Source organism: Acomys minous (genome assembly GCF_964271855.1).
Source record: "Acomys minous genome assembly, chromosome: 7".
Lineage (NCBI taxonomy): Eukaryota > Metazoa > Chordata > Mammalia > Rodentia > Muridae > Acomys > Acomys minous.
Window position 1 is genome coordinate 30,874,939 of NC_140488.1, and position 23,800 is coordinate 30,898,738.

Consider the following 23,800-nt stretch of genomic DNA (forward strand, 5'->3'; position numbering starts at 1 on the left):
TTGGCATGGTAGTGCACACCTTTAATCTCAGCACTTGGGTGGCAGAGGGAGGTGGTCCTTGTGGGTTCCAGGTCAGCCTGGCCTACAAAGTGAGTTCTAGAACAGCCAGAGCTCACAGAAAAATCTTGTCTTGAAACAAGCAGAAGAAACTTCTGTGTAGACTAAAAGACTAAGCATTTTCAGGTCTGTAATATTCCTGAAGAATGGCCAACATAAACAAAATGTTGAAACTCATCTTCCCTGAGGTAAGGTTTTTTAAAAAAGACTTTATTTATTAATTTATTCAGATTACAACTCAATTGTTATCCTTGTATCACTTGTATCCTCCTGTCCCTCCCTCCCTCCCTCCCACTTTCACCCTATTCCCCTCCCCTAGGTCTATGACTGAGGGGGACCTCCTCCCCCACTATATGGTCATAGGCTATCAAGTCTCATCTTGGTAGCCTGCTTATTCTTTCTTTGAGTGACATAGGATATGGGGAAATAGAAGGACCCAGAGGGTCCTAGAAACCTACAAGAAGAACATCGTGACGGGTAGATCGGGGCCGGGGGGGGGGGTCCTGCTCAAACTAGTGCATTAACCCTGAGGTAAGGTTTTATTTTGTGAGATAATCAAACACATAAAATTAAAAACTTATCAGGGTGTGGCGGTGCATGCCTGTAATCCTACCACTCAGGGAGGCAGAAGCAGGCAGATCACTGTGAGTTCAAGGCTAGCCTGGTCTACAAAGTGAGTCTAGGACAGCCAGGGCTACACAGAGAAACCCTGTCTCCAAAACCCAAAAAGTAAAAAATAAAAAAATAAAAATCTAGGCTTATTTCACAATGGCAGACATTTTGTGAGGCTCAATTGTTTATCTCATTCCAGATATGTGCCACTTTGTCATTCTATAGAAGCATCTCTGTGTGAAGCTTCCAAGAGAAGACTTTAAGTGGATATAGTTGCACATTCCTGTAACTCTTTATTCAGGAGTCCAGGCAGGAAGAGGGTAAGCTTAAGACCTCTGCTTCAAAAAATAAAAGGGGACTTCACTTTCTCAGGGACTAATTCCATGCTATTGATTTATGTTACATAGGTTTGAAAATCAGGTATTTGAATGAATGCTACATGTACATTTTAAGATGTAGACATCTTAAGATGTAGACAGAGACGGAATGTTTGAACTGATTCACTTTGTTCTATTAACCACAGAAAGGCATTATCTAGTCACTGGTATGCTCTAAGATCTTAGACTTCTATTTTCTATTATAGATGTGGATGTTCTACCATATCTTATCACAGGGTTCCCACTTACAATCACTAAATATTCTCTAGGACTCTACATCTGGTATGGTTTCAGCTTAAGGGAATATAACACATGGCTTAGAAAAGACCTAGGGATTCCCTATATCCCAGTTTGTGTCAGGAGGTCTGGCTTGCAACAGAAGAACATTAGCTGTTCACGTTTTAGAAGTTAATGGTATATTTTAAGAATGATATCTCATGCCTATAAGCCCAACTACTTGGGGGACTGAGGCAGTAAGCCCATAGGCTTGAGGTCTGCCTAGGTTACATAGCAATTTTAAGAATTCCAGCCTTTAATCCCAGCACTCGGGAGGCAGAGGCAGGCAGATCGCTGTGAGTTCAAAGCCAGCTTGGTATACAAAGGGAGTCCAGGACAGCCAAGGCTACACAGAGAAACCCTGTCTCAAAAACCAAAAAAAAAAAAACCAAAAAAAAAAAAAAACCAAAAAAAAAAAAAAAAAAAAAAAAAAAGAATTCCAGCCTTTACTATGTGAGTTTGAGAGTGGCCTGAGCTATTAAAAAAAAAAACCCTATGTCAAACAAAATAGAAATCATATTATCATAGAAAGTAGTGGTATGCTATTGGTTACAGGTGTTCCTACAACTGAAAACCTAGAAGCCTTAACAGAAAATCAAATTCAGTTTTGAGACTGGAAGAATGCTCCCTCGCCCTCACATTAAGTGAGCTTAGCAAGTGGTATAGGCACAGAATTTAAGACAAATGCTCCAAGCTTTTGAACAAGCTGGGCAGGAGTGGCGCATGCCTTTAATCCAGCACTTGGGAGGCAGAGGCAGGCAGATCTCTGTGAGTTCGAGGCCAGCCTGGTCTACAAAGCGGGTCCAGGACAGCCAAGGCTACACAGAGAAACCCTGTCTCGAACAACAAAAAATAACACACAAAAAATGTACTGTTTATGAGCTTTAGAGTGGGTGTGGCTCACACTTGTAATCCCAGCATGCAGATGTTGTGTAATGCCAATACATCGAGACATAGTGAATTCTAGGACAGCCAAAGATAGAAAGCAAAACCGACTCAAGTAAACCAAAAGGGGTTTGTTGTAGAGCACTTGTGTAGCATGTGTAAGGGCCTACATTCAATCCCCAGTACTTCTAAAAAGAAAAAAAGAAGGAAAGAAAACAAAACGAACAACACAAGAGTTGAACCCAGATACCAATTACCCAGAATAGGTATGAGAAAACTAGCACAACCAATAGATGTTAATAAAATAAAACCAAAAAGTATACTAGAGGCTGTCTAGGACTGAAGAGTGAGAACTGGGGAATGAGTGCAAATGGTAACTGGGTGTTAGCAGCGGAAGGTCTAAAAGTCCCATCTTGTTGACAGTTTTCTAACTCTGTGAACATACAGAAAACCACAAAACAGCATGTATCCTTTGTGGTTTTTTATTTTTGTGGTGCTAGATGAAACTCATGGTCTCAAGCCTGCTAAACACTCTACCACTGAGCTACATCCCTAGCTCTATAAATGTACACTTTAATTTTGTAGCATTCGAATTATATCTTAATAAAGCTTTGAAAATATTCAGGTTACTTGGCAATTGTTAAAAATGCCAATTGTAAGCCTAAAAAAGCTGCCTTTACCAGTTAAATTAGTTGACTTTGATGTAGAGAATGTGGCGTTATAGTGTTTTCAGAGTGACATTGAGAGGACCACGACATTTCTGTTCTATGCATTTGTATATTTAGTTTCCAGAGCCCAGTTATTTTTTTTCTTTTTTGTTTGTTTGTTTGTTTTTTGAGACAGGGTTTCTCTGTGTATCTTTGACTGACCTGTACTCTTTGTATACCAGGCTGGACTCAAACTCAGAGATCTGCCTTACCTCTGCCTCCTGAGTGCTAGGATTATAGGTGTTCGCCACCACACCAGGTCCAGTTAATTTTTCTTAAACATATAAATTCTAGTGTGAAGAAACTTGAAACTATCTCTCATGGTACTGAGAATCTCAGCTCTTATGCTTCTGACTATTACTATTATTATTATTTTAGAGAAAAATGGGGAAAACAAGGGAGGCAGGCAGCCTTAAACTCCCTAAGTAGCTGAGGATGACTTGTATTCCTGGTCCTTTGGCTGCCATCTCCCAACTGCTGTTATTTTTTAAAAAGACTTATTTGTTTATTATTATGTATACAGTGCTCTACCTGCATGCACATCTGCAGGCCAAAAGAGGGTGTCAGATCACATTATAGATGGGTGTGAGCCACCATGTGGTTTCTGGGAATTGAGCTCAGGTCCTTTGGAAGAACAGTCAGTGCTCTTAACCTCTGAGCCATCTCTCCAGCCCCTGACTACTGTATTTAAGGATGTGTACCACACTGGACTACTGTATATTTTAAAAAATATATATTCATTTATTTTGTAGGTGAGGGAGCTTACACTACAACATGCAACCACATCAAAAGATAACTTGCAGGAGATCAGTTCCCTTCCTTTCACCATGTGTGCCCAAAGGATGAACTCAGATCACCATCATACTTGACACCAAAGGGCCCTTGACTGCTGAGCCATCTTGTCAACCCCTATTGTTTTATTTATTTATTTTTGAAACAGGTTTACTCTGTAGCTCTGGATGGTCTTAAACTCACAGTGACCTTCCTGCCTCTGCCTCCTGAGTGTTGGGATTAAAGATGAGCACTACCATGTCTAGTTGTGCGAGTGTGTGTATGTGTGTGTTGCCCTGGCTGTCCTGGAACTCACTCTGTATACCAGACTGACCTTGAACTCAGCAATCTGCCTGCCATGGCCAGTTTATTTATTCATATATAGTGTTCTGCTTGCACGTATGCCTGCACACCAGAAGAGTGCACCAGATCCTGCTATTCATGGTTAGGAGCCACCAAACAGGGGCTGGGAATTGAACTCAGGACCTCTGGAAGAGCAGCTGGTGCTCTTAACTGCTGGGCCATCTCTCCAGCCCAAATGATCTTTTTTCCCCCTGAGACAGGGTTCCTGGCTGTCCTGGACTCTCTTTGTAGACCAGGCTGGCCTCAAACTCACAGAGATCTGTCTGCTTCTGCCTCCTGAGTGCTCGGATTAAAGCATGGGCCAACACACTGGGGCTTAACTCGAAATATTTTTAAAGGGTAAATTTCATTGCCTCTGTTAATGAGAATCCTTTAATAACTTGTGTCCTTATTTTTCAATCTTACTGGAGTTCCCTTTGAGTATGTCTACTTGTATATTAGTATGCTTTTAGTTGTTTTGTGGTGCTGGGGATTAAACCAATGGCCTTATATATACTAGGCAAGTGATCTGAGGCTTAACTATATCCTCACTATTTTAAGTTTTTAATTACCTTAAAAAATTAATTACTTTTGTGTGTATGCTTGGAGAAAAGGCATGCCAAATCCACAGCATGTATACAGAGGTCTCAGAACCCCTCTGTGGAATCAATTCTCTCCTCTCACTTTTACATGGGTTCTAGAGATTCAACTCAGGTTGTCAGGCTGACATGGCAAATGCTGTACCTGCTGAGCCATCTCACTGGTCCATTCTAAATTTCTGAGACTGAGTCGCTTTCATTCAGTTAGCAGACTGACCTTGAACCAGCTTTGTAGTACAGGCAAACTACTGGATTTGTACTCCTCCTTCTTAGCCTTCTAAGTGCTAGGATTACAGGCCTATAGCATCATTTCAAGCTTCTTGAGAGAATGTTTTGTGGGGGCAAGGAGAATTGAAGCAAGGCTTTATTATACAGCACAGGTTTGTCTAGAGCTGGCAATTAACTAACCATCCTCCTACCTCAGCCTTTCACAATATGGGACTGCAGACAATTATGCCCAATACTTTTATATTCTTTAATGTTTTAGACACAAAATTTTCCAACAGAAAAGTAATTTTATACAAAAGAAAAACTGGTATATGTTTTTATCAGATTTTGTATTCTCTTCTTTTGTATGTGTGCTACTGTGGATCATACTGGGGCCAGTGCTCTGTCATAGAGCTACATTTTTAGCCTGATTGGATTTTTGGTTTTTTTGTTTCTGTTTTTCGAGACAGGGTCTTTCTTTGTAGCCTTGGCTGTCCTGGACTCACTATGTAGACCAGGCTGGTCTTGAACTCACAGAGACCATCCCACCTCTGTACTGAAATTACAGGTGTGTGCCACCATGCCTAGCCAGTTGTGCGCTATTAAAAACAATGAAAAAACAAATTATTCAAATTTGAAGGGTATTTTCTCTATACGGTAAAATACATATTAAGAAGTAGCCTTGTTGGGAGTGATTATACATACCTTTAAGCATAGCAGAGGCAGGCAGATCTCTGAGTTCAAGGCCAACTTGGTCTATATAGGGAGTTTTAGGACAGTCAAGGCAGCCTAGCATCTTCTTAAACTGATTATATCTGTAAAAACTCTATTTCCAAGTAAGGTTAAGAACAACTAATTAATTGTTTCACAGAGGGACACTGACTTTTAAGTAGACATAAAACACCTGATGAAACAATTCAAGTTCTATGTATCCACTCCTGTACCTTAAACCTCCAAGACCTTTCTTAGAAGCAAACACTTTTACTTACACTCTTATGTGTTCTTCCAGAAATATTCTAGCATCACAGAAGCATGTATAGGTATTTATAAGTCTTTAGACATCCAGTAGTGGCACATGCCCTTAACTGTGCTTGGGAGGCAGAGGCAGGTGAGTAACTACCTCACAGCCAGCAGGGTCTATAGAGAGTACCAGACCAGCCTGAGGTACAGAATGAGAACTTGCGTCAATAAACATGCACGAGAATAAATAATTAAATAAAGCTAGGTGTGGTGGCACATGCTTGTAATCACAGCACATGGGAGGTTGAGGCAGTAAGATAAGGAACTCGAGACCATATCTGGCCACAAGAGATCCTATCTCAAGGAAAAGAAAACAAATATTTTACTTTTACTTTTCTGAGAAGCCTCTGGATTTCTGTAGTGGCTAGACTAACTTGCATTCCCACCACCAGCATGTGAGGTATTACTAACAGCCATTCTGAAAAAGGAGTAGGGTTGAATATTACCAAAATACATTGCATGATATTCTCAAAATCATAAAAACAGTGTATCTTAAAATAGTTACCACAGAAAGATTAAAATTGGCCCAGTATTCTGGGAAGTATTAGGAATGTATGTCAAAAGCTTTAAATATGAAAAATGTTGTCTCAGAAACTTTATGTCTATGAATTTGTCTAAAGGAAATACTAAAAGCAATCTGTATTAAAAACATCCATTCTGATAACAAATAAGATGTAATCTGAATAAACTGCTTAAATAAAAAAAAATATCCATTCTGGGGGAGACAGCCGTGGTCTGTCTTTAATCACAGCACTCAGGAGGCAGAGGCAAACGGATATCTGTGAGTTTGAGGCCAGCCTGGTCTACATAATGAGTCCAGGACAGCCAAGGCTACACAGAGAGAAACCCTGTCTTGAAAAACAAAAAACAAAACAAACAAACAAAAAAAGCAGGGGCCGTTACACAGAGAAAGCCTGGGGGGGAAGGCAGGAGGCTTGGGGGGGGGGGCACATTGTGCTGAAGGTGATGCTCCAATGTCACAGTGAGAGAATGGGTGACTGACCAGGCACTAAATTGTCGTTGTCATCTCTTAGTTTTGGAAGCTGCTTGCCTGCACTTCCTACTTAAGTAGTAATTTTATTCCTTCTCAAGTCTCTGATACAGGGTTTAAGACTAGATAGTTATAGTTTCAGTTTTTTAGATTTAAGAAAATGCTTTAAGGTCTAGAAAGATGTTATTTAAGTTGATAAAAATATGATGACTTGGGTACAAAACTTTAGACTCATCTAGATAAGATAGACAGTATTTTCTTCAAGGTTGCCAAATGTAAATGAGCTAAATATTTTGAATGTAACTTTTTACATATGGCTTTCCTGATTCTTCCATAACTGTTCTTACTCTATGTAGTTTATTATAAATATGCATTGGGGAAAAATCAGGTTTCGTGGAAAGTGCTTCCACCCACCCATTGACCCATTTTGCTATGTACCACAGTTCTATCCCTGGGCCAGCATAGTAGGATAGAACCAACTCCCAAAGGTTGTCCCTCTGATCTCTAAAACGAGAGCCACATATGAGTGTGTCTACTCACTCTCTAAATGTAATTTTAAAAGGGAATACCTTGTCTAAATCTGTTTATATCTTATTTTTTCACACCAATATTAAAAGGTCCCAAGAAGAAATGGATCTTCTATCAGTCAGTATCTTCTTGGGTTTTTTTGGGGGGGGGGTTGAGATGGGGTCTCTCTATAAAGTCTTGGCTGTCCTGGACTCACTTTGTAGACCAGACTGGCCTCGAACTCACAGCGATCTGCCTGTCTCTGCCTCGCTGAGTACTGGGATTAAAGGTGTGCGCCACCACGCCTAGCCAGTATCTTCTTTTAATCCATCCTGGTTTTTGTTTTTGTTTTTTTTAAAAACAAGTTTTACACTAATGGTTTTAAGGAAAGACATGACTTCACTTATAGTTCTACAAGAAAAAGATGAACATGCCAACAGAAAATCAGAATATTTGCAAATATGAATTATAAAGATTAGACGATATATACAAAACTGTTAAATCTCGTTTGTAATCAAAAGAATGAATAGTTCCATGATGCTATTTTTATCCTATTTGGCAAAGATCACTATCACAAATCAATGTAATCCACAGACATGAGAAGGTATGGGACAACTGACAAGAACTGATATTGATATATTACTGATATTGATATATAAAATGATACACTGGCTGTCTCAGTGATTTATTGCTGTGGATATACCAAAACCACACCAACTCTTATAAAGAAAAGCATTTTGGTGCTGGCTCACAGTGTCAGGTTTAGTTCATTATCATCATGGCAGAAAGCATGACAGCACACAGGCAGACATGGTGCTGGAGAGGTAAATTCGGAGTTCTATATCTGGATCAGCAGGCAGCAGGAAGAGAGAGCCATTTGGGCCTGGCTTGGGCTTCTGAAACCTCAAACCTTACTACCAGTGACACTGTTCCTCCAACAAGGCCACACCTCTTAATAGTGCCACTTCCAATGAGTCTAGGGGGACTATTTTCATGCAAACCACCATAGCGGCATATTAAACTGGGGGCTAGTCTGGACCACAGGAAACCTTGTCTAAAAAAAAAAAAAAAAAAAAAGACTATTGGTTCGGCTCAACACTAGAAAGTACAGGTATCATATGCAAGAAGCTGGGTTCTCTGCACAAGGTCCTTCATGAGATCCTGAGAGTCCAGGTATAATGATGATGATACAAACTATATAACCCGATAATAAAAACAAATAAAGTGGCAATGTTATACCCGGAAATTCCATTGCTAGAAATCACAGTGACTCCCAAGTGTATTTCCACACTGAAGGTTGAGGCAGAAAAACTGCTCAAAGTTTGAGGCAAGCCTGGGACACAGTGATTTCCAACCTTGGGTCACAATGTGAGACCCTATTTTTAAAAAGTGTTATTGCTGGGTAATGCTATTACTGATTTGTTTTCTTTGTGCTTCCTTTCACCATTTAAATTTTATCAGCAAGTATCCTGAATTCTAATCATAAGAATAAGCAAGTAGACTTAATTTGTCAGGGGACCATTATACAAGCCTGCCCACCAGACAGGGTATCATCTGGCTACAATCCATGTCAAAATGTTTTCTTCATCTGTGAATACATTAACCTAATAAACTGAGTATTGGGGCCTTGTAATGCCAGATTTTGACTTTTCATTGAAGACAATTTTCATAAATTACAAGGAGACAGAAAGATATGCTCTTTAATTTGCCATCGGAGATTTCCTGCCAGTTTGCTACTTAGATACTGTCTAGGAGGAAAACATACAGGAGAGAGGAAATTGCAAATTGATGTCAATACTGTCGTTCATCAGGTCAGGTAAGAGACAGAGAAGATAAAGGTGAAGTCGCACTGACAGTCTGGTCACCCTCCTGGCACTTGCCAGGGAAGCAAATGCCTTTTGAACCACAAGTTAGATGCAAATAACTTAGCCATAAAAAGGACTAAAACACCAGTTAATACCTGATTGCTACTTTGTTGGAAGGGATGGAAATTTGACTATTTTTTTTTTAAGACAAATCAGGTCTTACTCGGTAGAGCAGGCTGGCCTAGAACACCCTATGTTTCATGCTGGCCTCTAACATTTCCAACTTTAGCTTACCAAATGCTGGCAGTAAAGGTGTAAGTCACATTTGGATCTAGCTCATTAGTTTTGAGTTGAAAATAAATGGACTCTGTTATACTCTGAGACTCTGGAATGAAATATTTTATGTTTGGGCTGGAGAGATGACTCAGAGGTTAAAAGCACTGGCTGCTCTTCCAGAAGTCCTGAGTTCAATTCCCAGTAACAACATGGTGGCTCACAACCATCTATAAGATCTGGTATCCTCTGGTCTACAGGTGTAGATGAAGGCAGAACACTGTACACATAATAAATAAATAAATCGGGGGCTGGAATTTTGGCTCAGTTTAAGCGCACTAATTGCTATTCCAAAGGTCCTGAGTTCAATTCCCAGAAACCACATGGTGGCTCACAACCATCTACATTGTGATTTGGTGCCCTCTTCTGGCCTGCAGGTGTACATGCAGACAGAACATTGTCTACATAATAAATAAATCTTAAAAAAAAAAGAAATATTTTATGTTCATGCTAGGAATCTTAAACAAGTGCTAAAACAAATTATTTGTTTACTTTTAAGACAGGGCCCCACACAGGCCAGGCTAGCTATATATTTGCTTTATAGCAGGAGGGAGGTCATGAAGTTAAAACAAATCACATTCATTCATTCATTTAGTGGAATGAATTGGAGCATTGCAGAGGTCAGGACAATTTGCAGTTGGCAGCTCTCACTTCACCATGTGGATTTCAGAGAGATTTCACTCAGCTTGCTGGTGGCAAGCAACTTTTCATCCTGAGCCATCTTACCAGCACAGCTTGATCAGACCCTCTTGATCCACCTGCCTCTATCTCCCAAGTGTTGGGATTACAGATGTGTACTACTATTATTTTTTTGAGATAGTGCCATACTATGTAGCTCAGGCTGGCCTCAAAAGGTGAGATCTTCCTGTTTGAGTCTCCTGAGTGCTAGGACAAGTGTGTACCATGCCAAGCCTTTGAAACAAATCCTTGATGGGAGCCTACTTTCCTTCTTTTTCCCACTATAAAAATATTCTGCTCTATCTGTAAACAACTTTGTTATCTTTACTAAAACATTTGATAGATTTATCCTGTCTAGGTTTTATTTTTATTTAATTTACTTTTTTTAAAAAGGAAAGTTCTCATGAGAGTCTAGCTTAAAAGTTACTATGTCTCCCAGGCTGGCCTAGAACTCCTGATCCTCCTGCCTTCATTTACCAAGTGTTATTTTTTTTAAAGTTTTATTTATTATGCATACAGTGTTCTGCCTGCAGGCCAGAAGTGGGTACCAGATCTCATTAGAGATAGTTGTGAGCCACCATGTGGTTGGTAGGAATTGAACTCAGGACCACTGGAAGAGCAGCCAGTGCTCTTAACCTCTGAGCCATCTCTCCAGCCCCCCAAGAGTTATTATAAACATGTACCACCAAGCCTAGTTCTGCCTAGTTTTTAACTTAAAAACTGACAAATAATCTACTTTAGCAATAGTAACCTAGATTCAAAAAATGTATTTAATGTCCTTTAATGTACCAAAGACTAACATGTAATTTTTATTTTTCTTAATAGTATAGGTATTATTGTATTAAATATATAGTATATAATGCTTAGCTGCAGGTAAAAATTTGTTCTATTCCAGAAAATGTGCTGAAATGAAGAAATTGCCTTAATTTAAATGTGAGTTTGTATAATTCTATATGTTGTCCTCTTTTCTTTTTTTTACCACGTTTCCTTTGATAATAACTAAAATTTATCCATGTACTTCTAAAGTTTAGAATGTTATGATATGTGATATCTGATTTAATTTATAGAACATACTTAGAGCTTTCATGTATAAAATTAGCAAGCTATGGTTCTGACTGGTGGTTACTCATCAAACATAATGTGGCAAAGTCAAAAAAGAAAAAAAAATCAAACTCAGGTCTTATGACTAATATAGTTCTAAAGAAATTGCTAAATAATATTGGCAGAATCTACTGAAATATAAGAAAATGTGAGGCTTTCCTATGCTTGGAAAATGTTCTGAATCATAAAAGTCAGATCATATAGGAATGCATGGTGAGAGGCCTGGCATATTCACTTTGAGATAGGGTTTTACTATGTAGCAAAGGCTGTCTATGAGCTCAAGGACTCCATGATTCTGCTCATAACGAACAATGGAATTACAGGCATGTCCCATCCTGGACAAGTTCCAAGTCTGTTCTAAGGTCAATAAAATTATTACATAAATATAAATATTTAAATTACATGTGTAAGTATAGATGCCAAGGAATGCATACTAGTACCAGCTTTTCTCCATTTAACCCGATAGCCTTAAAAAAGTCAGTCTTAGCCAGGCATATATCTGTAATCCCAGTATTCAAAAAGCAGGGATGGGACTGGAGAGATGGCTCAGAGGTTAAAAGCACTGACTGCTCTCCCAGAGGTCCTGAGTTCAATTCCCAGCAACCACATGGTGGTTCACAGGCATCTATAATGAGATCTGGTGCCCTCTTCTGGTGTGGAGGAGTATGTGCAGGCAGAGCACTGTATACAGAATAAAAATAAATCTTTAAAACAAAACAAACAAACAAAAAGCAGGGATGGGAGGACTAACCACAAATACAAGAATAGCCAAGCCTTCACAATGAGTTCCAGTACAACCACAGCTACACAGTGAGACTGTCTCAAGACAAACAGAATGTCTATGTTAGCCTGCCATGGCTACATCAGGCCTATAATCTCAGCACTCAAGAGACCAGGAAGCTAAATTGGGAAGATTAAGAATTCAATTCTGGTGGCAGCACTGGTACATGCCTTTAAAATTCCAGCACTCAGGAGGCAGAGGCAGGTGGATCTCTGTGAGTTCTAGGACTGTCTAATAGAGAGGCTCTAGGAGCTAGCGTAGTGGAGTGCACGTTTAATCCCAGCACTCAGGAGGCAGAGGCAGGCAGATCTTTGTGAGTTTGAGACCAGCTTGGTCTACAAAGTAGAATCCAGGACAGCCAGGACTACAAGAGAAATCCTGTCTCAAAAACCAAACCAAACAGAGAGGCTCTTGGAAAATCCTCCCCCCCAGCTATATAATGGTCATTATCTCAAAATATACAAAGTCCAAACTTACTCAGTTTGACCATCCATATAGGACTTACTTATTTTTATTTACTTATGTGGTTGGTTGGGTGGTTTTTTGAGACAGAGTGTCTATGTTACACAGAGCCCTGGCAGTCCTGGACTCACTTTGTAGATCAGGCTGGCCTCAAACTCACACAGAGACCTGCCCACCTCTATCTCCTGAGTGCTGGGATTAAAGGTGTGTACTACCACCACACCAGCTGGAATTACTTATTTCCAATCTACAATTAGTAACTGCTTTTCACCATGTCTCATATTCTTGAAAATAACTATAAAGGCACAGCATGAACCAGGTAGAGTAGGTAAAATATATCACATCTATAATTCCAACTCCACATGGGGCAGAGGTAGGAAGATCCCAAATTCAAGGCCTCCCTGAGGTATATAGTGAATACTAGGCTGGCATGGTCTACACAGTGAATCACTCTCATACACAAACAGGGCTTGAAAGATGTTTCACTGGATAAAACAGCTTGCCTTGAAAGCCTGATGCCCTAAATTTAATCACCATTAAGGGAGAGGAAAAGGACTAATTCCATAAAGTTGTCTTCTATTCGCCACATGTATACTATGGTACATGTGCTCACATGAAAATGCCATACACTCACACACTAAAATATAGCCTAAAAAATATCTAAGGTGAATCAAATGTATTCTTAACAAGAATGTTCATGAACTCATAATTAAATCAAAATAACCTGACTACAATTATAGCATAACTAAAAATACTAAAAGCCCATGCTAAAATCCAGTAAAATGGATACAAATCTGGTTTCGCCATAAAACAGATTGAAACTATTAAATAATAGTTGAGCGGATGAAACATACAACTTACCTTTGGGCTTGAACTTCTGTGTCTAGTACAGTAATCGGCAACTACTTCGTTAGAATTTAGAAGGGTCTCTTTTTTGATTATTCTGAATACCTTGGAAGTTTTAACTTTCCCTTTAATCCAAGAAATTTCTTTGTACAACCAGAGACATTCAGTTAATAGTTTTTGGAGGCAGGGTTTCTGTGTAACATCCCTGGCTGTCCTGGACTCACTTTGTAGACCAGGCTGGCCTCAAACACAGAGATCCACCTGCCTCAGCCTCCTTGAGTGCCGGGATTACAGGCGTGTGCCACTGAGCCTGACGTTAGTCAGTAGGCTTTTAAATGTGTGTGTGTGTGTGTGTGTGTGCCATGAGTACGCAGGTGCCCTTAGAAGTTACAAGGAGGAGCCGGGCATGGCGGTGAACGCCTTTAATCCTAGCACTCGAGAGGCAGAGGCATGCAGATCTCTGTGAGTTCGAGGCCAGCCTGATCTACAAAGCAAATCTAGGACAGCCAAGGCTACACAGAGAAATCTTTGTCTCAAAAAACAGAAGAAGAAGAAGAAAAGAAGAACAACAAGAAGAAGTAGTTGTTGTAGTTGTTGTAGTTACAAGAAGGAGCCAGGCATAGTGGCGCACGCCTTTAATCCCAGCATTCGGGAGGCAGAGGCAGGCGGATCACTGTGAGTTCGAGGCTAGCCTGGTCTACAAAGCTAGTCCAGGACAGCCAAGACTATACAGAGAAACCGTCTCGAAAACCAAAACCAAACACAAAACAAAAAAGGCAAAAGTAAAGACGTTACAAGAAGGTATTGTATTTTCTCAAACTGGAGTTACAGATAGCCGTGAGGTGGGGCCTGGGAACTGAACTGGTCCTATAGAAGCACAGCAAGTGCTCTTAACTGATGAATCCTGGGTTAATTACTTTTACCAAGAACTACATATAATATGATAGTTAATGTCTTTTTTGCTTTGTTTTTGAGAAAACGTCTTATACAACTGAACTCAACTCAGAGATCCTGCTGCCTCTGCCTCCCAAGTGCTGTGTGTGTCACCATATGGGGATATATGAAAGTCAGTATTTACACACTGATATTTGATACTACCTCTACAACTTACTATTTGCCTAGAGAGAGCTTCTGAGGTCCCACAAATTCTCTTAAAACTTTGAAGCTTGCTTCCTCATTCCCCCTCCTTTTTTTTTTTCCTTCAAGAAACAGGGTTTCCCTGCATAGCCTTGGCTGTCTTGGATTCAAATTTATGAGACTGGCCTCGAACTCACAGTGATCCACCTGTCTCCGCCTCTGAGGGATTAAAAAGCATGTGCCACCATACCCAGCAGCTTCCTACCTTTTAATCCTATTCAGCACCTATCACATAGAACAGGCCAGAAACTGCCATTTATACTTCCAAAAATTCAAATTCAAATACTTATCCCAAAAAGTTTAAAATTAAATGGCAGAGGGCTGGGAATAATACTAGCACTCATGAGGCAAGGCAGGAGGATCTCTGAGTTTAAGAGCAGCCTCATCTATACAGTATGTGCCAGGACAGCCAAGACTACACAAAGAAGACTCTGAGTCTCAAAATACCAATAATAATAATGATGATGATGATGATACATAAAATTAAATGAAAGAAATCTAAATAACTCTAGCACTCAGGAACGTGAAGCCTGAGTAAGGCAGGGGAGGGTTGTATGTCTCCCTGAAAATACTTATCATGGCCCTATCTATCTCAAAAACTAAAGTATGAACCATAAATTATTAAGGTTTCTATTTCTACCATGTCCTTATTTGTCTCTCTCTTTAAAATATAACTGATATAACGCTTTTAAAAAATGGCATGGTCAGCCAAGTGGGAGTGGCACACGCCTTTATTCACAGTACTTGGGAGGTAGAAGCAGACTGATCTCTGTGAGCCTGGTCTACAGAGCAAGCTCCAGGACAGCTAGGGCTACACAGAGAAACCCTGTCTCAGAAAAAAAAAACCAAAATAAAACAAAACAAAACAAAACAAAAAAAACAAGCATGCTCTAACTGTTGCCTCAACTGTTCTTAAAATCCCAGCTCAGAGCTGGAGAGATGGCTCAGAGGTTAAGAGCACCGGCTGCTCTTCCAGAGGTCCTGAGTTCAATTCCCAGCAACCACAAGGTGTCTCACAACCATTTGTAATGGAATCTGATTCCCTCTCTGGTGTGCATGAAAACAGAGCACTCATGTATATTTTAAAAAACAAACAAACAAAACCTCAGAGTCTTCTGCTTAAGACTCCAAAGTAGCTACTGCTGTATGAATGTGCCAGGTTCAGTTATACAGCAAGACCATGCCACAAAAAAGCAAAATAAAAAATAAGAGCCTGGAGGTGGTAGCGCATGCCTTTAATTTCACTACTCAGGAGGTAGACAAGTGAGTTCAAGGTCAGCCTGTTCTATAGAGCTAGTTCTAGGATTGCCAAGGCTACAGAGAAACCTTGTCATGAAAACTCAAAATTGATTTTGAAGGCTGGGAGGTGGTGGTGCACGCCTTTAATCCCAGCACTTGGAGGCAGAGGCAGGCGGATCGCTGTGAGTTCAAGGCCAGTCTGGTTTACAAAGCCAGTCTAGGATAGCCAAGGATACACAGAGAAACCCTGTCTCCAAAAATAAAACAACCCCCCCCCAAAAAAAACTGATTTTGAATTTTGGAGTCAAGGAGTTCAAATATGTACAGATAAATAGCTACAGAATAAAAATTACATTTAAAAGACTTTTTTTGACACAGGAACTGATCACAACAAAATGCTGAATGAGAAAGTACTGAATAACATGGCCCTAGATTTCTGTCCTACCTCAAATTTCATAAATTTTCTAGAACATGTCTTTTTAATTTAAAGTATTCAAACACCCTTTTTATGTTTCAAATTAAATAGAATAAAAATATTTTTGTGTGAAAATGAAAATAAACATGGAGCTTTGAAGAGTTTAAGTGGAAATAAAGCCAAGACCAAAAAAGGAAGAAGTCCCGTGGCAGCCAGTTCAGGGTTATTTCCCACTATATATGATTATTTCTTAAATTCAATACTATTTTCTCATTTCTAATACTGTTAGCTTCTCAAATGGACAGGCACAATGACCTTAAACAATGTTAACAGGTTACATAAAACTATTAACAGATTACTCCAGAGATAATTTAAGGATTGACAGCTTATCATAATCTTCCTGTCAAGGGTATTTTACCAGTTCATCTTTTAGTGCTTTTCTTGAGAGCTGAGAGGTCTCAATATGCAGCCCAGGCTGTCCTGGAAAATGTTATCCTTCTGCCTCGATTTCCCAAGTATAAAAATCATGAATGCATATCACTCTTTGCGGTATCTATTCATCTTTAGACCCCAACCACAAAGTGCAATGTCTGGCGCACAGTATTTTTCTAAACCTTAGCCTTTTCCTTCCTGCTAGCACTTGCTACTAGACTTACCTATTAGACCAAGCAAAACCAGTGAAATCTCATGTTACATTTGGAGTCTCCAATCATTAAATACAGAGGATATGCTAAATCAATTAACATACACAATGAAAGCTAAGGAGAACATCTTTGTTAGACTTGTGCTATACTAAATTACCTGGCACATTAAGTATAGTGCTTGCCCACTGAAATGTTTCTGATTAACCTTTAGCCAGCATTACTTTGTTACCTTAGTTGGCCTCACTGAATAAACTACAAAGCAATACAATTACAGGTGTTCTAGACTAGAATGTAGACCCCAGACTGCTAATAATAAACAATCTAACTCTGAGCAACTCATTTTTTTCATCTTTGGATCTTCCTCAGCCTATCTGTAAACAAGAGAATTTAACACAGGGGATGTGTCCCTTTTTTTCGATTCTAGGCAATGACTATAGGGCCTAGTGTATACTATGCAAAAATTCTATACTGAAATACACCCCCAAACCCTTCAAAGCTTTCATCCCAACCCAAAACATTTACTATTTTTTAAAACTGTATAATATGAGGGGATTGATAATAATGGCACAAAAAGCAATCACTTAAGTACCCAACAACGCCACATAATATAAATTTTTTATTGTGATTCTGTTTGTATAGGGTCTGATGTAGCCCAAGCTGGCTTTGAACTCTTGATCCTCTTGCTACAAAATGCAGAAATTACCATTGTGAGCCCTGACTGTTTTATGTGGGTGGGTATTTTGCCTGCATGCATTTAAGTACCAAACAATGCCACACAATATAAAACTTTTATTAATTATGATTGTTTGTACAGGGTCTGATGTAGCCCAAGCTGGCTTTGACCTCTTGATCCTCTTCCTATCAAATGCAGAGATTACAAGATTGAGGCCTGACTCTGTTTGACTGTTTTATGTGTATGGGTATTTTGCAGGCATGCATTTACACATGCACGCAGTGCTCATGGAGGCCAAAAGGTATTGAATCCTCTGGGACTGGAGCTGCAGGTGACTGTTAGATACCGTGTGAGTTCTGGGAAGAGTACCCAGGTCCTTGGGAAGAGCAGCCAGGTCATTTAAACACTGAGTCATCCCTTTTGTTTTGCTTTGAGACAGGGTTTCTCTGTGTAGCCTTGGCTGTCCTGAGCTCACTCTGTGTAGACCAGACTGGCCCCCAACTCATAGAGATCTGGCTGCCTCTGCCTCCCCAAGACCTGGGATTACAGTCATGTGCCATCACAGGCTTCAACCCAACTTTGTTTTTGAGGCAGGGTCTCACTATGTAGCCCAGGCTGAATTTGAATTTGCAACTCTCCCGAACAGTGCTGGGATTAAAGGCAAAAGCCACCATGTCTCACTTTCTTTCCCTTTTCTATTGGTGTATTATACAAAATAATGGGTTACGTTATATTTTCACAAATTATGTAATGTACTTCGGTCAACTTTTTTTCCCCAAGGCAAGGTTTCTCTGTGTAACAGTTCTGGCTGTCCTGGACTCACTTTGTAGACCAGGCTGGCCATGAACTCACAGAGATCCACCTGCCTCTGCATCCCAGAGTGCTGGGATTAAAGGAATGCATCACCAGGCCTGGCCTTTATCAAACCCAGAGCCTTCTTGTATATAAGCAAGCACTCACTGTACCACAGTGAGCTACATTTCCCAATACAATCTTTACATACTTAACCTTAAAAAGAAAAACAATTTTAAGTTAGGCATGGTTGCGCACACCTTTAATTCCAGCACTCTGGAGGCAGAGGCAGGCAGATCTCTATGAGTTCAAGGCCAAGCATGGTCTACAAAGAGAGTTCAGGAGAGCCAGGGTTATTACACAGAGAAACTGTCTTGAAAAACCTAAACAAACAAATAAATCAATAATTTTAATCTAGAAAGATCTTGTGATCCAGATTTCATATCTGAATTCTAATCAGGAAGCTTATCATATTTTCTAAAAATAAAGACTAACTTTTTTACCATTTCACATGAATAGGGAACAGTAAGTGAAAGCCAAAGAGAAACACACTCAAATAATCAAGCCTGTTCTGTTAGGACTACATAAGGTACACAGGATTTTACAATATAAATCACTGATATATAAATGGATGCTTATAAATACCAACTGCAAGTACTTATGCTCATATACATCTACCTGAGCTTTAAAACTTTTTAGTAATAAAATCAAACTTGTTTATAATAAAATATCTAAACATATTTAAAGCACAGAAGAAAATCAATGTAAAAGTTTTCCATCCCAGTCAGGCGGTGGTGCCACACACCTTTAATCCCAGCACTAGGGAGGCAGAGGCAGGCGGATCGCTGTGAGTTCGAGACCGGCCTGGTCTACAAAGGGAGTCCAGGACAGTCAAGGCTACACAGAGAAACCCTGTCTCTAAAAAATAAAAAAAAAACCAAACCAACAAAAAGTTTTCCATCTCTCTTCTTCAGAAGTAACCAGTGTTATCATTTTTCCTGTATATCCTTCAAGGACCCACATGACCCAATCATTGTAGATAGGAGCTTGTTTCTGTGTCTGTAGGTATGAGCCTATCTGGTCTAAGATGTCTTCCATTCTTAAGTAATGGGGGAAAACAATTCCACGCACATCTTTACATACATGTTCAGTACACTGAAAATGGTGCAGGTATGGCATGAAGTTGTATTATGCTGTAAAGAAATAGTCAATAGAATATACTTAGATTTTGTGTTTAAAGGTTATATGAAGCAACAGGGGTGGTGTGGCGGGGAAGCTAGAAAATATGAGTTCTAATCTAATTGGCCTGGTAACCTTAGGCAAGTCATGAAACCCTGAGCCTTAGCTTCTGCTTTGTAAAACAAAAGGGTTGGGCTAAGAACCTTCCCAACTCTAAAGTAGTATAATTCTAAGATGGCCGGCTCTTGGTGTTCTTCTGAACTGGCTACAAAAAAAAAATTTTTTTTTTGGTATTAAAGAGAAAATGAGAAGAACGGAGAAACATTATAGCAGTCTTCAAGTCTTACAAGAGTAAATTTCTATGACTAGTTCATTATGAAGGCACAGATGTGGTGACAGAAGCAGTGACATAATTGTACTTGAAGGCAAAGTAGATTACTAAAATCTCATAGGTTTGTTTCCCTTACAGCTTCTATTAGCATTTTTATTTTTGGAGATGGAAAGTGGTACTGCTTAGTTTCAGCCATCACCACTCCCCTCCCTTAAAAGAAAAACACCTCCACAATTCAAGTGACCGGTGGAGTTAAAATAATGAAACTGAAAGTCAACTTGACATTTTTCTTTCAAAATTATGCTGGGAAAAAGTGACCAAAGCGACAAAGGGTGACAAGAATGACCAGCTATTTCCTCCTCTGAAGCTCTTTGGCCCTCACACACCCTTTGCCAGAAGCATACCACCCTGCCCCATACATGCCAGAGGCATCAGATTGGGGGGCAGGGAGGCTGACTGTATTTTTTTTTCAATTATTTAACTAGATTTACCTTAGGTATCACGAAGTTTAGGGAGGCTGGCCAGAAGGCTTGAAGCCAGCCACCCAACCCACCATGGCTTCGACGGGCAATCCCGGAAACCGGGACAAGGAGCCCAGTCCAGCATTCCCTGCCGGCGGGCGCGGCCTTCCCGCCCAACTAGGCAGAGCTAGCCCAAGCGGAAGGGAGGGGGAAGAAAAGGAGGGAAGGAAAAGGAGGGAGAAGGGAGGAAGAGGGAGGGGGAAGGAGGGAGAGAGGAGGAGGAAGGGAGGGGGAAGGAGGAGGGAGGGGAGGAGAGAGGAGCGGAGGGGAGGAGAGGGAGCAGAGGGAGAGGATGGGAGGGCGGGAAACCCACAAGAGCTGTACCCACCGCGCCAAGCAATCCAGTCCTAACTGCCTCGGGCGACAGTTCCCGAGGGGAGGGTCCCAGAGGAGGGGCAGCCCGAGCCCGGATCAGGAAAGCACAACTCCGCTCAGCGGCCGGCCGCGGCCTAGGAGAAGGAAACGGAAGTCGTTATGTCTCCCTCCCTTGGCCTTCACAGACCGGACAGTCCCTTCTGAGAAAACTCGAGAGACCAGAACCAAGTGCACCCACGTCAGAGCTTAAAAAAAAAAAGCCACAGGGTGCAAGTGGACCTGCTTCCTGGGCCAGCCCAGCCACTGGCCTCAGGCCATGTCCTTCCCACCTCCCCCTCCCCGCGCGGGAGCTCTGCTCCAGCCCTGCAAAGCCCCTCCTTCTTTCTCCGCTCCGCCATCTTCCAACCTACCTCTCAGGCCCCGTCCACCTTCAATCAGTGTTGGGCCCGCTCGGGGAACCACTAACCTCCCGCCGCTTCCCGGAGCCAGAAGGGGGCATCGAGAAAAAACCCGGTCCTCTTCATTATGCAGCCCGACCCCCCCCCCCTCCCTTCCCCAGCTCCAAGCCAGAGCCTGACCCAGCGTTTGCACATGCGCACAGGTCACCTCGCAGTCCCCGCCCCCAACTCAAGCATTTCCTCCTTTTAGCATCCAGGACTTTTTTTTTTTTCTTCCCGCGGCTTTTACCTGGACTCTAGGGTGAGGAATTGGGGAATACAGGTAAGAGGATTAAAAACCAAGGGAAAAGGTTCCGAAAGCATTCAGTTCTTACTGGGTACCAGGGACTCTGCTAGGTATATAACATTCTTTACTGTACAGGGGGAAAACTGAGACCCAGAGAAGATAATTATCTCAGTATCACCCACTTGATAAAAAAGTAAACTGAGATGAGCGAATCGGTTTCCAAATAGAGAAAGTGAAAAGGAACGACAAGAAAGGGAGACAAAAAGAGAGTGAGTGATATTTTATTTGTGAAGAAAAGAGGAAAAATAATAGAACAAAGATGGAAAAGACACACAAAAAGTCTTTGTACACAAAATGGTGATCATGCCCCTAGGTTATTCATATATGCCTGTAGGACTGTCAGATAAACTGAATTTAGCTTTTAGGAATTTTGGATCTTAGTGGTTAGTATAGTAAGATGGATCCTGAATATCATTTCAAAGGAGATCACGAGTACCATCTGCCTGGTTAAATAATGCTGCCCTTGATGAAAAGGAACTTGGAAAAGAAGAAACAATAGTTTAGGTTTTTAAACTTTTGGTAACGTTAATAGTCCTTCTACTGTGCTCTTTTAAAGAAACCATTCAAGCCCAACTTGGGGAGCCCATTCTGTCCCAGCATGTGGGTTTTGGAGATGAACTCAGGTCCTCAGGCTTGGTGGCGATGCCTTTTCCCACTCAGGCATCTGTGCCCCAGGCTCTGGGGTGTGCTCTTAGAGCTCTGAGACCTACACCTCACTTACTGCAGTACAAGGAATTGCAAGCAAGGGCTGGGAATGTAACTCAGTGGTAGAGCGCTTGTGGAGCATGCGCAAGGTTGAATTCAAACCCCACCACTGCCAACAAAACAGAACTGCAAGCAAATACTTATTTTATTTCTCACAGCACTCTTACTTTGTTTTGCTGTTGTTTTCAAGATAGGGTCTCATTATGGAGCTCTGGCTGACCTGGAACTCCCTTTGTAGACCAGGTTGGCCTCAAACTCCCAGAGATCCACCTGCCTCTGCCTCCTGAGTGCTGGTATGCTAAAAACTACCACCCGGCTACTCTTACTTAAATATATAAATCAGGAAAACTCCCTTTTTTTTCTTTTTAGATGGGAGTCGTACCAAGCCACGTTCAAATTTATCAACAAAAGGATCAGGAGTTAGGAGGCCAGCCTGAGATGTAAGGGATCCTGTCTCAAAAAAAAAAAGTGCCTCAAGCCACCCTCCTTTGTCTTAATAGTAGTTGGTCCATCATCACCTCATTTTAAAGAAGCTCAAATCAATTGAACTAGTCTCCGCCTGACCATTACCTAATCTGATTTCCCTGTTTTAGGCTTGCTCCCCCTTCCCCCCAGTCTAGCTTGCAGGAGCTGAGTTAAATCCATCCATTCTGACTCAGGATAAGAGTAAATCTCCTTAGCCTTAAGTTCACTGCCCTCTAGGCCCATGTATACTGTCTTCTAAAAGAACTGCTTACCTTGACCTGGCTCTTGTCAGTTTGCCTGTTTTTCAGTAATTTGTTGAAATTAATTGAACAGGGGCTGGAAAGTTGGCTCAGGGGTTAAGAGCACTGACTGCTCTTCCAGAGGTCCTGAGTTCAAGTCCCAGCAACCACATAGTGGCTCACAACCATCTGAAATGTAATCTAGTGCCCTCTTCTGCATAATAAATAAATAATAAAGAAAGAAAGAAAGAAACTAATTGAACAGACTGCTCCCAAGCAAAGCCTTCTCTAATTCCCTTACCTGAAGATAATATATATCATAATATATATAAGAATGAATATACTAATATGAATAAATCAATAAAATTTTAAAAAGAATGAATATACGTGTATATATATGTGTGTGTGTGTGTGTGTATATATATATATATATATATATATATATATATATATATATATATATATATATATATTCACAAATGAAACAAGCCATGAGAACAATCCAGTAAGCAACTTTCCTTTGTGGTCTTTACTTCAGCTCCTGCCTCAAGGTTTCTGCCTTCAGTTCCTGGCCAGACTTCCTTCCATGATAGACTATAAACTGTAAGGTGAAGCCAGGCGTGCTGGCCCAGTACTTTAATCCCAGTGCTCTGGAGGCACTGGTGAGTTCCAGGCCAGCCTAGTGTACAAAGAGAGTTCCAAGACAGTCATGGTTATTACACAGAGAAACCCTGTCTCAGAAAACCAACAAATCCAAAACCAAACCCAAACCAAACAAACAAAAACTAAGATGAAAAAAAAAAAAAGCTAGCCTGGTGTGGTGGTGCACGGCTTTAATCCCAGCAGAGGCAAGCAGATTGGGTTGCCATAAATTAAGGCCAGCCTGGTCTACAAAGTAAGTCCAGGACAGCCAGAGCTGTTACACAGAGATACCCTGTCTCCAAAAACCAATAAATAAATAAATAGAAAGAAAAGAAAAGAAAAAGAAAAAAGTCCTTTGCCCCCAAGTTGCTTTGGTCATGTTTTTATTATATCAATAGAGAC

General features: G+C 40.7%; 1 protein-coding gene across 3 annotated transcripts in view; it reads right to left on the reverse strand.

Annotated features, from left to right (window-relative positions):
• The window catches only part of XIAP (X-linked inhibitor of apoptosis), a 46,428-nt gene extending 25,248 nt beyond the window's left edge, over positions 1 to 21,180 (reverse strand). Inside the window, exons 1-2 of one of the 3 annotated variants that reach the window (XM_084788740.1) lie at positions 21,070 to 21,180; positions 20,617 to 20,737 (exon numbers count right to left, since the gene is read on the reverse strand). The gene's annotated coding sequence lies outside the window, so the exon portion shown is untranslated. Of the gene's footprint in view, positions 1 to 20,258; positions 20,485 to 20,616; positions 20,738 to 21,013 lie in introns of those variants that run through there. The other 2 variants (XM_084788739.1, XM_084788741.1) reach the window with 2 other exon arrangements.
• Positions 21,181 to 23,800: the final 2,620 nt, after the last annotated feature.